The following is a 13255-nucleotide window of genomic DNA, read 5'->3' on the forward strand; positions in this document are numbered from 1 at the left end:
GTATATCCAGCTCAGAGTGAGTGAGGACAGACTTTTTCAGAGTAAAGAGACCCGGTCCTCTGCTTTCCACACCCACATACACAAGTGCAAAATACAGTCTGTGTGTGTGTGTGGTTTCATACCTGCCTTTCCATGGAAGAAGCCTCATAACCTTTAATACGTCACGAACGTTTTATAGTAACTGAACAATGCCAGCTTTGATCTTGCCTTTCAAATGCTTTATAGTTACTGACCCTCAGTGTGTATTCACTCAAAAATCATCACTCATGTGTGAAGAAGATATTATCTTCCCGCTTTTTCGGCATTTGATCCTGGGAATCGAACCAAAATTATAAAGTCTCTGCAAACTGTGATTGCTTCAGAATCCTTTAGTGATACACACCCCCGTCTGGTGATCGAGGATTCCCTGAAGTAGAGTTTTTAAAAAACTTGAAATATGTGAGACATTTAACCTCATGGCTTTGTGCCAAAGAGTCAAACACATACTTGGTGTTATTAAAACAGAACGTGACAACAATGATCACAAAAACTGGAAATAAAATGTGAATTAAATCTAGAACAAACTAGTCCTAGTCATGCCCTTGTGTTTCATCTCTGCTTTCCTGTTCCCATGTCCCCCTCCTTGTGTTTCATTCCATGTCTCCCCTGTCTGTCATGTGTGTTCTCGCCTGCCCGTCATGTCTCTCACCCTCTGTATCTCTTCTGTCTGTCTCATCCCCATGCCTGCTTCTTTCCTCCGGCCCCGTGTCAAACCGTGTGTCTTAGCGTGTGTTTCAGTGTGAGTCCTGTTTTATTTTGACAGTTCAGTGTGTTTAGTTTTGCTTCCTCTGTGTCATTATGTCTATTCATCCAAGCTGTGTTCCACATGTGTTTCCACTTCGCTTGTATATATTCTGTGTTTTAGCCTTTGTTCATCGTCAGGTCATCTGCTTATCATGCTTATCAATAGTTCATGTTTCAGGTTTTCTTTCCCAAGTCCAGGTTTTCATGTTCCATGTTCTTAGTGTTCCCGTTTGCCCTTTGTTTTGCATGTTTTTCTCAGCCTCAATAAACGGCTCGTTTTTTTGTTCATTTCCTCCCTCGAGCGTCTTCCTTTTGGTCCACAGTATTAACACAAGGGCTGCCGCCACAGCCCTCTGACATGCTGAGGTTGGATCCAACTTTGAAACTAATCACATTGCACACTATTAACCTCTTAATCATGAAGAGGTCACATAAAATCAACGGTGCTGTACTGAATAAAGTGACAATTCACCACTCAGTGACAAAATATTTCTCCTACTGGAAACATCCAGATGTACAGAATCATCTTTTGGGGATTTTCCTACCTGGATGATTGAGCATTCACCAAGATATCTCACAGACGTATCATAAGGTACAGGTCAAAACCATTGGTATTCACTCTTTTTTGCTGGTAGATCCTACTGAGTTAACATCAGAGCTCATCATAGTACAGAAACAGCATTAGAGATGGTTATAAATGATCTTATTATCACCTCTGACAATGGATTCATCTCTGTTCTTGTTCTGCTGTTTGATACTATTGACTATAGACATTAGACATTAGAGCATGTCGTAGGAATTAAACGTACTACACTGCAATGGTTTGAATCATATCTATCTAATATACTCCAATTTGTTCATGTAAATGGAGAGTCCTCTTCACACACAAAGGCTCCGTGCTAGAACCAATTCTGTTTACATCATACATGAGTTCTGCTCTCTACCTGAAACTCCTGAAGGAGAATGTACGGCCATCAGTTTATGCCCTGAAGGTCACGTGCACATAACTTCAGTTATGCAGCAGGACAATGATTCAAAACACAACAGCAAGTTCATATCCTAATGGCACAAAGAATGAAACAAAATCAAGGTTATGGTGTGGTCTGGTCAAAGTCCAGACTGAAAGCAGATTTAGAGGCTTTAGCATGACCTTAAAAAGCATTGTTCATGTTCAAAAAGCATGTAGTGTGGCTGAAGGAAGGGGCCAAATTCCTTCACAGTAATGTACAAGACTCATTGAAAGTTATCACAAATGCTTGATTGGAGTTGCAGTTTCTGCCAACAGTGACTCAACCAGTTATATTTAGGGGGCAGTTACTTTTCCCACACAGGACTGACACATTTAAGTGTGGAAAAATATGCAAAACAAATTTCAACTTACTGCAGAAAGCAAATGCACACGCTTGCTTTGAGCACTGTCTCGTGCATGCAGGTTCTAACAGTGCATGCATTAAAATAGTGCATCTGGGTTTTAAGACTTGTTTGTGTGAATGACAGCAGATTTCTTGCAAGAATCACATAAGTTACAGAAGTTTTCCTATAATACGCAAAGACTATACCTGTAATACAATAATCTAATAGTAAATTTTGTGTACAATGATCTAATTAACTACTCTGGGAGGAAATGATAGTAATGCAGTGTAGCAGACATACTAAAGAGACTACCAACCGCGTGTGGGACTAATAAAGGTTATCTTACCTGTTATCTTATCTGAAATGAACTAGTTCATAATGCCAAAATCCTCAAACTGCACACAAAAAAATCAAGTTTATTCAGCTCTGGTCTTAAAGTTACAAAGGAAAAAAATACAGAAGAAGAAGAAATAAAAACAACTCTCTGGTGTTCTGCCTCGTGGGTGCCGTCATTGTCAGTGGATATTAGATTTCAGGTTATCTGATATATGAAGAAAGACGTAGAGTAAAGAAACCAACACTGCTGCCCCAGTGACTTGGATCAGATAAGTGGAAGATGGATGGATGGATGGATGGATGGATGGATGGACAAAAGTATTTCTCTCCTTGTGTAGAATGGTGCATTTCAGAATCCACATGCATGGTTCCCACCGTGGGCTCCTGCAGCGACATGGCATCCGGTTTAGTTTAGTTGGATCATCATTTTGTTTCAATCGGATAATGACCCCAAACACACCTCCAGGTTGTGTAAAGGCTATTTGACCAAGAAGGAGAGTGATGGAGTGCTGTGCCAAATGGCCTGGCCTCCACAGTCACCTGACCTAAACTCAATCAGATGGTTTGGGATGAGGGTGGTTATTTCAAAGAATCTAAAATCTTTAAAATATGTTTTGAGTTATTTCAAACTTTTTTGTTTTCTACACAATTGTGTATGTGTTCATTCATAGTTTTGATGCCTTCAGTGAGAATCTACAAAGCAAATAGTCATTAAATAAAGAAAAACCATTAAGTGAGAAGGTGTGTCCAAACTTTTGAGTGGTAGTGTTTATCACAATGCTCCTATGGGGAAGCAAATGCCATTTTCCTTCCATATAAGTAGTAAGAGTGAAGAAACTGTCATGCATTAAAAAGCATAGTGGCCAATGTTTATTTCAGAGTTTTGGCGAATTCAACAGTTTGGTGTCAAAGTGCAGCCACACGGAGTCACACTGTGGTTGCAAACATCAAATGCTGCATGTATGTCAGAGATCTTTAGATGAATTGCATGCTGACCAGGGAGCACTCTGGGCTCCTTCACCAGACCAGCTGTGTAACCTTGAAGAAATGATCATAAAGTGGTGTGCTTGGCTGTCATGCATGTAGAAGCCAGTTGGTGAAACTTTGGACCCAGATCTTCCAGTGCGTCCTGAAATGAACCCTCTTCAGAAATACTGATTGCTTCCAGCTCTGAGGTGGTGTCTGAGTTCCCCTCCACTGCATAGATGTGAAGCTCATCATCCAGTGAGTCCCCTTTTTTCTCCTGGAACAATGTTAGCTTCTGTAAAAGGTGGAACATGTCAAAGGCAAATATGCCTACAGTGATTTTTTCAATAGTACAAGCTCATACATCTTTAAAAACGCAACATAGGAGATGTGACATACTTAAGACTACCAACCTGATGAAGCTGCATGTCATTAGACTCCGTAGCACAGCTCAAGTTTTGTGATTGGAGGATGCTCATATTGCCCATGTCTTCAAACTGCACACAAAAAGTTCACACATTTCTTCATCTCTGACTTCAAAGTAAAAATTACAAACACAAATGTCTGCTGTTCTACCTGATTGCTGCTGTCACAGCCAGAGGTCCAGTTTGACTGAAATTTGAAGAACACAAAGATATAGTTATTATTTTAAGATCCATTTGTAAGACATCCTCAATTCTCAGTGCGTGTTTACAACCTGGTTCCCAGTGTAGCTGGAACGGTGGGACAGGCTTTCTCTTCTTAAATTCTGATGTGGTGAGTGGATGAAGCTCTGCTTCATTTCATGTTGAAAAGGATGACAACAGTTGAACTATAGAGGATTCTGTTTATCACACTCTCAAGGGATGCTTCACAAAAGTACATGTTCCATGGAAGGATGACCTACCCTAGCTTGTGAGTTTAAGCTGTGAAAACTGCCAAAAGTCACCCTTGCTGAATGTCGTCTATTTCTCCGCCCATTCAGTGGAATATGGAAATTAGATTGATTATATTGCTCCATACAAACTGGTTTTTCGATAATAGTGGCAGGAATCTAAAGAAAAAGAAATGGTTTATTGATATTTCCCTTTAAATGGGTCATTGGCATGGTTGCAAATGTTTCTAAACAGTGACCTCGCAGTTGTCTCCTGGTGCCTCAGTGTTTGATTGGAGGAGGATTCCTCCTGAACAATCTTCAGGCTCCATAGTGATAAACTCTCTTTTGGACGAGATGCTGAGAGCCAGCAGCAGCAGAACTGTCAAAGAGTAAAATAAAACTTATACTGGGTTCTTAGAGATGTTAGCACACATATCACAGTTCTCCTACACTAAAGTAAACGGTGTGTTTCTTACACAGAAGTAGTAAGAGTGAACAAATTATTATGCATAAAGCATAAGGGCCAATGTTTATTTCAGATTTCTGGCGAGTTCGACAGTTTGGTGTCAAAGTGCAGCCACATGCAGTCACACTGAGGTTGTAAACTTTAAATGCTCCCTGCATGTCGGAGATCTTTAGATGAATTGTGTGTTGACCAGGGTACACACCGGGCTCCTTCACCAGACCAGCTGTGTAACCTTGAAGAAGAGATCACGAAATGATAGGATACTTTAGGAGTTCTGGCTTTTGTGCTTGTTTTTCTGTAATATGTCACTAAATACACGAAGGATGTTTCTACCATAACCAGGATTCAGTCTCCATTTTCCTTCAACATTTCCCAACAGTTCAAAAGTGAAAGGCCCTCCATAAGGTTCTTCATCTGGGTCAAAGGCCTCGATGTTGGTGGTTGTGGGGGCATTAGACACACACACATCCAGGCTGTCCACTGTTAGCTGTGGCACATTGTCATTCTGGTCAGACACATGGATATGTAGTGTAGCTGTTCCTGTCATTGGTGGTATACCTGTCCAAGATGCAAGAAATGTAGTACAAAAAAAGCTGTTTGTGTTTTAAAAGTCAGAGTGTGTGTTTACCTTTGTCAACTGCATACACTAAGATGGTGTAGGTGCCGTTAACAACGTGTGGAGATTCTCTGTCGGGCGTCTTTATCATTGTGATGTTTCCTGTGAGGGGATCCACCGTCACCCAGCCAGCAGGATCATTTCCTACCTTGTACCTGTGGACAGATTCAGTGCACTTAGACAGAACTGAACAGCTTCAGATCAACGTTCAGTTCATGTTAATTACAATTTTTCTCAGTCAATTTGGTGCAATTATTAAAGCAGAACAGTAACTTTCACTTCTCTTATTTTTCCAGGTATTTGCAGCAACACAAGGACCATGTCAGTCCTGCAGCCCAAGACAGAAAATAAACTTTTTGTCAAAGCAGAAAAGTGACTTTAAAAAGCCCGACTCCCTCTCACACTAGTTTGTGCTAGAGACCAGCAGCGCACAGCACGTCAATGTCTGCGACAATTCTGCCTCCCTCTTGCGTAGTAGTGGGAATGTTGACTTGGGAAATAATGGACCAGGTAAAGTGAGCCCATCTTAGCGAGCCTGATCCTGGCACAGATCTGCCCAATCGCACCTTTGTTCCACCAGCTTGTAGGTCCCAGGTTTTACAAGAGTTTTATATTGAGGCAGACCTTTTGGTGGCCCACCTTAAATAAGGATGCTCGCAAATTCCTCTTATCCTGCTCGGTTTAACCCATGGTAAATCCCACTCTTAGCCTCCTGCCTCCCCACCTGCTCCCATTGCCCTTGACTGGCCACCCCTGGCCTCATATCGTGGTAGATATCATTAATGGTTTATCCCCCTCTGAGGGCAACACCAGCATTCTAACCATGATTGGTAGTCTAAAGCAGCCCACTTCATAGAACGTCTGAAACTTCCCTACACCTCTGAGACTGCACAGGTAATGGTTAACCACGTTTTCCGTCTTTATGGTTTTCCAGCTCACATTTTTTTTGACAATGTGCCAACTTTTTTAAAGCGCTAGGGGCAAAATTCAGATAAACCTTAAGACTGCCCTCCTGTGTGTCACATCTCAAAATCCTGCGTCCTGGAGCTCTCAGGTCATTTGGGTCAAGTACGCACACAGCACGCTCACTTCCTCTGCCATGAGGCTGTTGCCATTTGAAGTGTCTTTAGGTTATCAGCTGCCTTTTTCCCCCAACACTTGGGAAGGAGATGGTGGTCCCATTCCTGATTTTTTGAGAGTTTAGATAATGACGTTTCTCATGTGAGAATTGCACCAAATTAATTGAGAAACTGTAAAACCATCCCTTACAGAAAGTCTTTTGCACGACTGGAGTCAGGATCCACAGGAGTCACTTTATCAACCCAGGTTCCAGCCGGTACGTTCTCCATCACCGCGACCTCGTTCAGGGTCACGCTGAATTTAGGAGGGTCGTTGGCATCCTCCACATCAATGGTGACTTTTACAGACTGGTTCAGCTGCACCAGAGGGATCATGGCCTTTAATGGTGTCAACTTTCCAGAGGCCTGAGGGCGTGAAGAGATGTGATTGGACAACACAGTGTCGACAATGAAAATGAATGGGCTGTTATGCACCGGCCCATTAATTCACCCATTAGCCCGAAAGTGCATCAGCCCACCGGACTAATGCCCAGGACAGCAGATTACCAGTCCAGAAACCTGTACTGAAAAAGGGTTCGTTATTCAAAGCTTGTAAACACAGTGCTCTTTGGTGGCATCTGGTGGCCAAAAGTATTGTGGCGAGCTCAGACAAGGAGGAGACGGAGGTATCGTTTGGTCTTGCTTCCCGTGAGCTAGCCAGGGAGCACAGCCGTTTATTAACGTTTGCAGAAAACACTGCCGCTAGATAACTGCTCAGCGCGGCAACAACAACAACAACAACACACAGGGCGCCCTCTGACCCCAGAAGGACACACCGTCACAGCGAGAGGGCGTCACCCGTCGCTATGGCAACATAAACAAAACATAACTGTACAAACAGAACCCTGAACAGCCCTGACCCACTACATAGCCCCCACCTAAGGGGTCAGTCGTCCCCGACGACCCCATTACCCCACACAAAGTCCTGCAAATGTCAAGGTGCCTTCTTTTGGCGCACCGGCCGGTCACGACCGGCGGGGGAAAAGTCACTCGGGTCAGAACATGGGGTGCCACCATCATCCCCTGCCCCGGCGTCTGCCGGAGCGAGTGGTCGGTATGGTGAGAGCCGGTCCCGGTGCAACACCACCATGCGCCCCGGGCCCGGAATGCGGATACGGTACACCACGTCTGTTAGCTGCTCCACGACCTCCGCCGGCCCTTGCCAGTGACTGCAGAGTTTGGGGGACACTCCTCTCTTGCGACCCGGGCAGTACACTCAAACCTTGTCGCCAGGCATGAAAACCCCCCCTCGGCACTTGATGTCGTAGGCTCTTTTCTGTCATACTCCGGCGCTGGCCTGGGCCTGGCGGGTGTAGTCATGAACCACCTGCAGCCGCTCCCTCAGCCTCCTGTAGTAGTCCATCTCTGGCCCACCATCAATCTCCGGCTCGGGGGGGGGACCCGAACACCAGATCCACAGGCGTCCGGAGCTCCCGTCCAAACATCAGAACGGCAGGTGTGCACTGGCTGGACTCCTGCACCGCAGTCTGATACGACCAAAGGACCAGGGGCAGATGTCGGTCCCTGGCCCGCTGGTGGCGGCTGGTGAGAATGGCGAGCTGGGTGGCCAGCGTGCGGTTGAAGCGCTCAACCAAGCCATCGCTTTGTGGGTGGAGCGGTGTGGTTCTTGTCTTCTCCACCCCCAGTCGCCGGCAGATCTCCCCGAAGACCTTCGATTCGAAGTTACGCCCCTGGTCACTGTGGAGCTCAGCCGGGACCCCAAAATGGGCGAACATCTCCTCCACCAGCTTCTTGGCCGTCGTCGTTGCGCTCTGGTCCGGCACCGCGTAGGCCTCTGGCCACTTCGTGAAATAGTCCATAGCCACCAACACATACCGGTTCCCTGACTGTGTGACGGGGAAAGGCCCTAGGACGTCCATTCCCACTCTTTCCATTGGGGCCCCCACCAGGTACTGCTGAAGGGGGTCAGTGAAGCGTTGAGTTGGGCCCTTCTGTGCCGTGCAGGTGTCACAGCAGTGCACATGAAGTTTCACATCCCGTCGACAGCCAGCCCGATGCTGGATCTCGAAGTCATAGCCCTGAAGGACCTCCAGCCAGCGGGCCAACTGCCCTTCTGGGTGTTTGAAGTTCAGGAGCCAAGTCAGAGATGCATGGTCACTGCGCAGGAGGAACCGGCAGCCATGCAGATATGGCTGGAAGTGCCGCACCGCTAGCACTACGGCGAGCAGCTCCCGCCGGGTCACGCAGTAGTTCCTCTTGGCTCGCCCCAAGGCACGACTGAAGTACGCCACCACCCGTTCTCCAGCCTCGTCCTGCTGGGATAGGACCGCCCCGACTCCTACATTGCTAGCATCAGTGTCCACAATGAAAGGTTGCCGGGCGTCGGGGTAGGCTAGGACTGGGGCTCTGGTGAGGGCCTCCTTCAGCTGTGCAAAAGCCGCAGCACAGGCCTCCCCCCAGCCAAACAGCTATCCCTTGTCAGTCAGGCGGTGGGAGGGGGCTGGCCATCGTCGCAAACCCCTTGATGAACCGACGATAGTAGGAGGCTAGGCCCAGGAAGCTCCGCAGTTCTTGGACGTTCGAGGGAGTCGGCCAGTCCCGGACCGCAGCCACTTTTGCGGGGTCAGTGGCGACACCTCGAGCGCTGATCACATGGCCCAAGAACGTGGTCTCTCTCGCCAACAGCCGGCATTTCGCGGGGTTGAGCCGCAGCCCAGCTCGTCGGATGGCACTCAAGACCTCGCTCAGGTGAGACAGTGCACTGTCGAAGTCGCCACTGTGCACCAACAGGTCATCCAGGTACACAACGCAGTGGCTACAAGGGATATCCACGAGCACCCTCTCCATCAGCCTCTCAAACGTCGCTGGCGCATTGCAGAGCCCAAATGGCATGACCCTGAACTGCCACAGCCCCTGTCCAATGGTGAATGCAGTCTTAGGCCTTGCGTCGGGGGCTAGCTCCACCTGCCAGTAAGCGCTGCGTAGGGCGAGGGAGCTGAACCAACTGGAGCCGGTAACGTAATCTAGGGCCTCGTCGATCCGCGCCAGCGGGTACGAGTCCTTCTTGGTGACTACATTGAGACGGCGAAAGTCCACGCAGAACCTCGGGCTGCCATCCTTCTTCCCCACCAGAACCACGGGTGCCGCCCATGGGCTATTGGACGGCTCAATCACCCCAGCCGCAGCCATCTCACGGATCTTCTCTTCCGCTACCTGCCGTTTTGAGAGGGGCAGCCGGTGTGGGAGCAGACGGATGGGCTGAGCAGAGCCGGTGTCGATGGTGTGCTGGACCAGACTCGTCTGCCTACAGTCTTTGTCACTGGCGGCAAAGATGTCCACATTCTCGTCCAGGAGGCACCTCAACCGCTGGCGCTGGTCGACGTTGAGGCCTACGCTGCTGCGCTGCCAAAGGTCATCAACAGCCTCGATGGTCTCGGTCGAGGGAGGTTTGTCGGGCTGAGAGGCTGAGGCTGAGGCGAGTGGAGATGACCCAGAGCCACCGGCATCCGAAATCTGCTGAGCGGCAGCTGCCCGACGCCTGTCTCATCTGGTCCCCGCTCCCTGCTTTTGGCCGCGCTGGAGGGCAAAAGTCTCTGCGCCAAGAGTGATAGCCAGCTTCGCGGTGTCGACGCAGGCCCCCGAGCGGCTCAGCAGATCCAGGCCAATGATGCACTGGTCTTGAATGTCGGCGAGCCAGAAGTCGTGCACCAGCTCTAGATCCTTCACTCGGATCCGCAACGGTTTCTTCCCCCGCATAACAGTTTTCTCCACCGTCACTGTCATCAGCTGGGTGTCTGTGGGCAACCAAACCTTTACCAGTGGCCCAGATGTTTCAGGGAGCACGCCAGGTCGTATCAGGGAAATGGTAGACCCCGTGTCCACCAGGGCCTGGCATGGCTGGTCCTCAACACAGCAGCTCAGGTAGAGTCCCTTGAGGTGCCCAACTCGGCCCACCACTGTGCATCGTCCTTGGAGGCGGGCAGGAAGCTGGAGTGGTGGTCTCCTCGCTACACTGCTCCCTCCTCGTTTCCCTGAGGCTGCGTAGTTCCGGTCTTCGGGGCTGGTGCTGGGCAGTCACGCGTCACGTGGCCAGGCTCATCACACCGGTAGCAGCGGTCGGTCGGTCGACGAGGACGCCTCAGGGGCACCGAGGGTTGCAGCTGGGACATCTCAGCGACCTCCCCCTCCCCGTCGCAGTCTGCGGCTCTGATTTGGGGGTAGTTTCGGGGGGCACCTGCTGGTTAGGTCGCGAGGTGAGCACCGGCCCGGCCCTTTCAGCCTCAAGGAGCACCTCACGGAGGGTCTGAGGCATGGCCAGGCGGACGTGTTGGCGTAGTCGCTCTGGGAAAAGTCCTCGCAGAAAAGCATGCAGGCTAAGCTCCTTACGGGCTGCTGCTGGAAACTCCGGGTAGCCACGACGAGCATACAGCAACACGTCTGCTGCAAAAGTGCCCAGGCTCTCCCCCGGTCGACGGCTCCGGTTGGTTAGCTGCTCTCTGCTCTGATCAGTGGAGTGCCGCTGCCCAAATCGCCTCTCGAGTGCCGCGGTGAGGGCCTGGAGCTCATGCTGCTCTGCCGGGGCTAGGTCAAGGAGTATCTGCAGTGCATCTCCCTCTAATGCTAGCGCTAGGTGTGTAGCAGTCTCCTCTTCGCTCCAGCCACTATGTCTGGCGGCTAGCCGCACTTGTGAGAGGTAGGGCTCTAACGGGGTTAGCCCGTTGTATTTCGGTACCTTAACTGGCGTGGTAGGCATAACTGCTCGCGGTTGGGGGCTCGGCGTGTGGGTCGACAGAGGTAGCCCATGAAGCATTGCCCTAGCATCTGTCGCGACGGGCCACCGCCGCGGTGCGCTCGCGCCATCGGGACCCGTCGGGGGACTTACATGGCCGCTCACATCCTCTCTCTTCCATCGCCAGTTTCCCAAGTGGGGAATGTTCTCCTCGACGGCTTGCTCCAGCCTCTGAATGTCTCTCTCCATTACGGCGAGGGTGAGCTATCCTACTTCTGACACCAATGTGGCGAGCTCAGACAAGGAGGAGACGGAGGTATCGTTTGGTCTTGCTTCCCGTGAGCTAGCCAGGGAGCACAGCCGTTTATTAACATTTGCAGAAAACACTGCCGCTAGATAACTGCTCAGCGCGGCAACAACAACAACAACACACAGGGCGCCCTCTGTCCCCGGAAGGACACACCGAGAGGGCGTCACCCGTCGCTATGGCAACATAAACAAAACATAACTGTACAAACAGAACCCTGAACAGCCCTGACCCGCCAGTATGAAGAGCAACTTGAATCTGCAAATTAAAATGAACCGCTTTATTGTGATTGCCTACTCAAGAGAGCTTTTTTTCTTTCCTTTTTGGGGGGGTAGATACCAATAACATCTCGAGCTGATTTAATTTAGGTGAAATCAGATTAAGGTCAAGGTCACACCAAATATATATTTCAATAACAACTTACCCTCAATTTTCTACAGATTGTCTTCAAACTACACAACAACATACTAGACCTTGATTGCCATTGTGACCTTCAAATTTCCCCTTGTGGGACTAATAAAGGTATCTTATCTTATTGTTAGCACCCGAGGTCCAAGTTGACCTTGGAAAAAAAGATTTCATCATTTTTTTATTTTTTCAATATGATGTCCTACGATGTCACAATAATAACAGACTGTCATCATATTATAATAATAAAAGCAGGCTGACATCAGCATGTTGTATTAAAAAACATCATAAACATCAAAGTTTGAGTATACGACGTCTTTCAGGGGAGTTGCATTCTCCGAGTGCTCGGTTTGTTGTTGTTGTTTTTGTTATTAATATACTGCCCTACACTGTGTTAATACTGTATACAATTTAATCACCCACCTGTGAGGTCGAATCAAAAAACTATATGGAAGAGAGCCCCAGTAACTCTCACTCTTCGCTCTCACAGTCCACGCCTCACTCAGGTGTTTACATCTGTGTTGCAGACAGAGATCTACTGAGGAAAGAGACAAAGCTGAATTCTGACTTTTCCCCTCCCTCTGTATTTGGGGACATGGCTCAGCACTTGACTTTGATTAGAAGACCAGACTGACCAACCTGTGCACCGCCTGGATTGACTACAAGAAAACCTTTGACTCAGTGCCTCACTCTGGTCTAATGACCCAGACCAGAGAGGAACGCTGAATGTTTAATTAATCAATTACAAGACCCTTTTCTTAATATGTCAGGAATACTGAACATTTTACAAATGAGTAGATATATTTCCTCTTTGGTTGATATCCTTACTTTGAGCACTGTCTGATGCATGTAAAGATTATACCAGTGCACCTAACTGACTCCATGTGGGTTTTAAGACTTTGTGTGAGCGGCAGAAGATTTCTTGCAAATCTCACAAAAGATTTCCTTATAATAATATAGAAAAAGCTTACTCTTGTAAACTAAAAGTAGATTTTGGGTAAAAAGATCTGGTGTTCTTCCTGGTGGGTGCTGTCATACTCAATGAATATCAGAGGATTCCAGCTTATGCATATGCAACCTGGTTCCCAGAGTTTCCTGTATTGGAGAGATTTTCCCTTCTGAATTCCTCATGAGTGGATGCTGTGAAATACAATGACAGCGCAACAGGTTTTGTCATCATATTGCTTGAAAGGAATACTTTCACAAATGTATGTGCTCCACAGAACAATGACCCAGAGGCACGCCTCCACTGAGACCAGGTCTGATGGGGCACTGGTGAACAGTAGATGTATCAGGCCACTGCTGGATTTTTTTCCCCATATTTCTTCAGGACAACCTTTTGATACTGTTCATCAG

Source organism: Rhamphochromis longiceps, linkage group LG5 (genome assembly GCF_057381845.1).
Source record: "Rhamphochromis longiceps isolate RC_006_pf linkage group LG5, R_longiceps_female_GT1.1, whole genome shotgun sequence".
NCBI lineage: Eukaryota > Metazoa > Chordata > Actinopteri > Cichliformes > Cichlidae > Rhamphochromis > Rhamphochromis longiceps.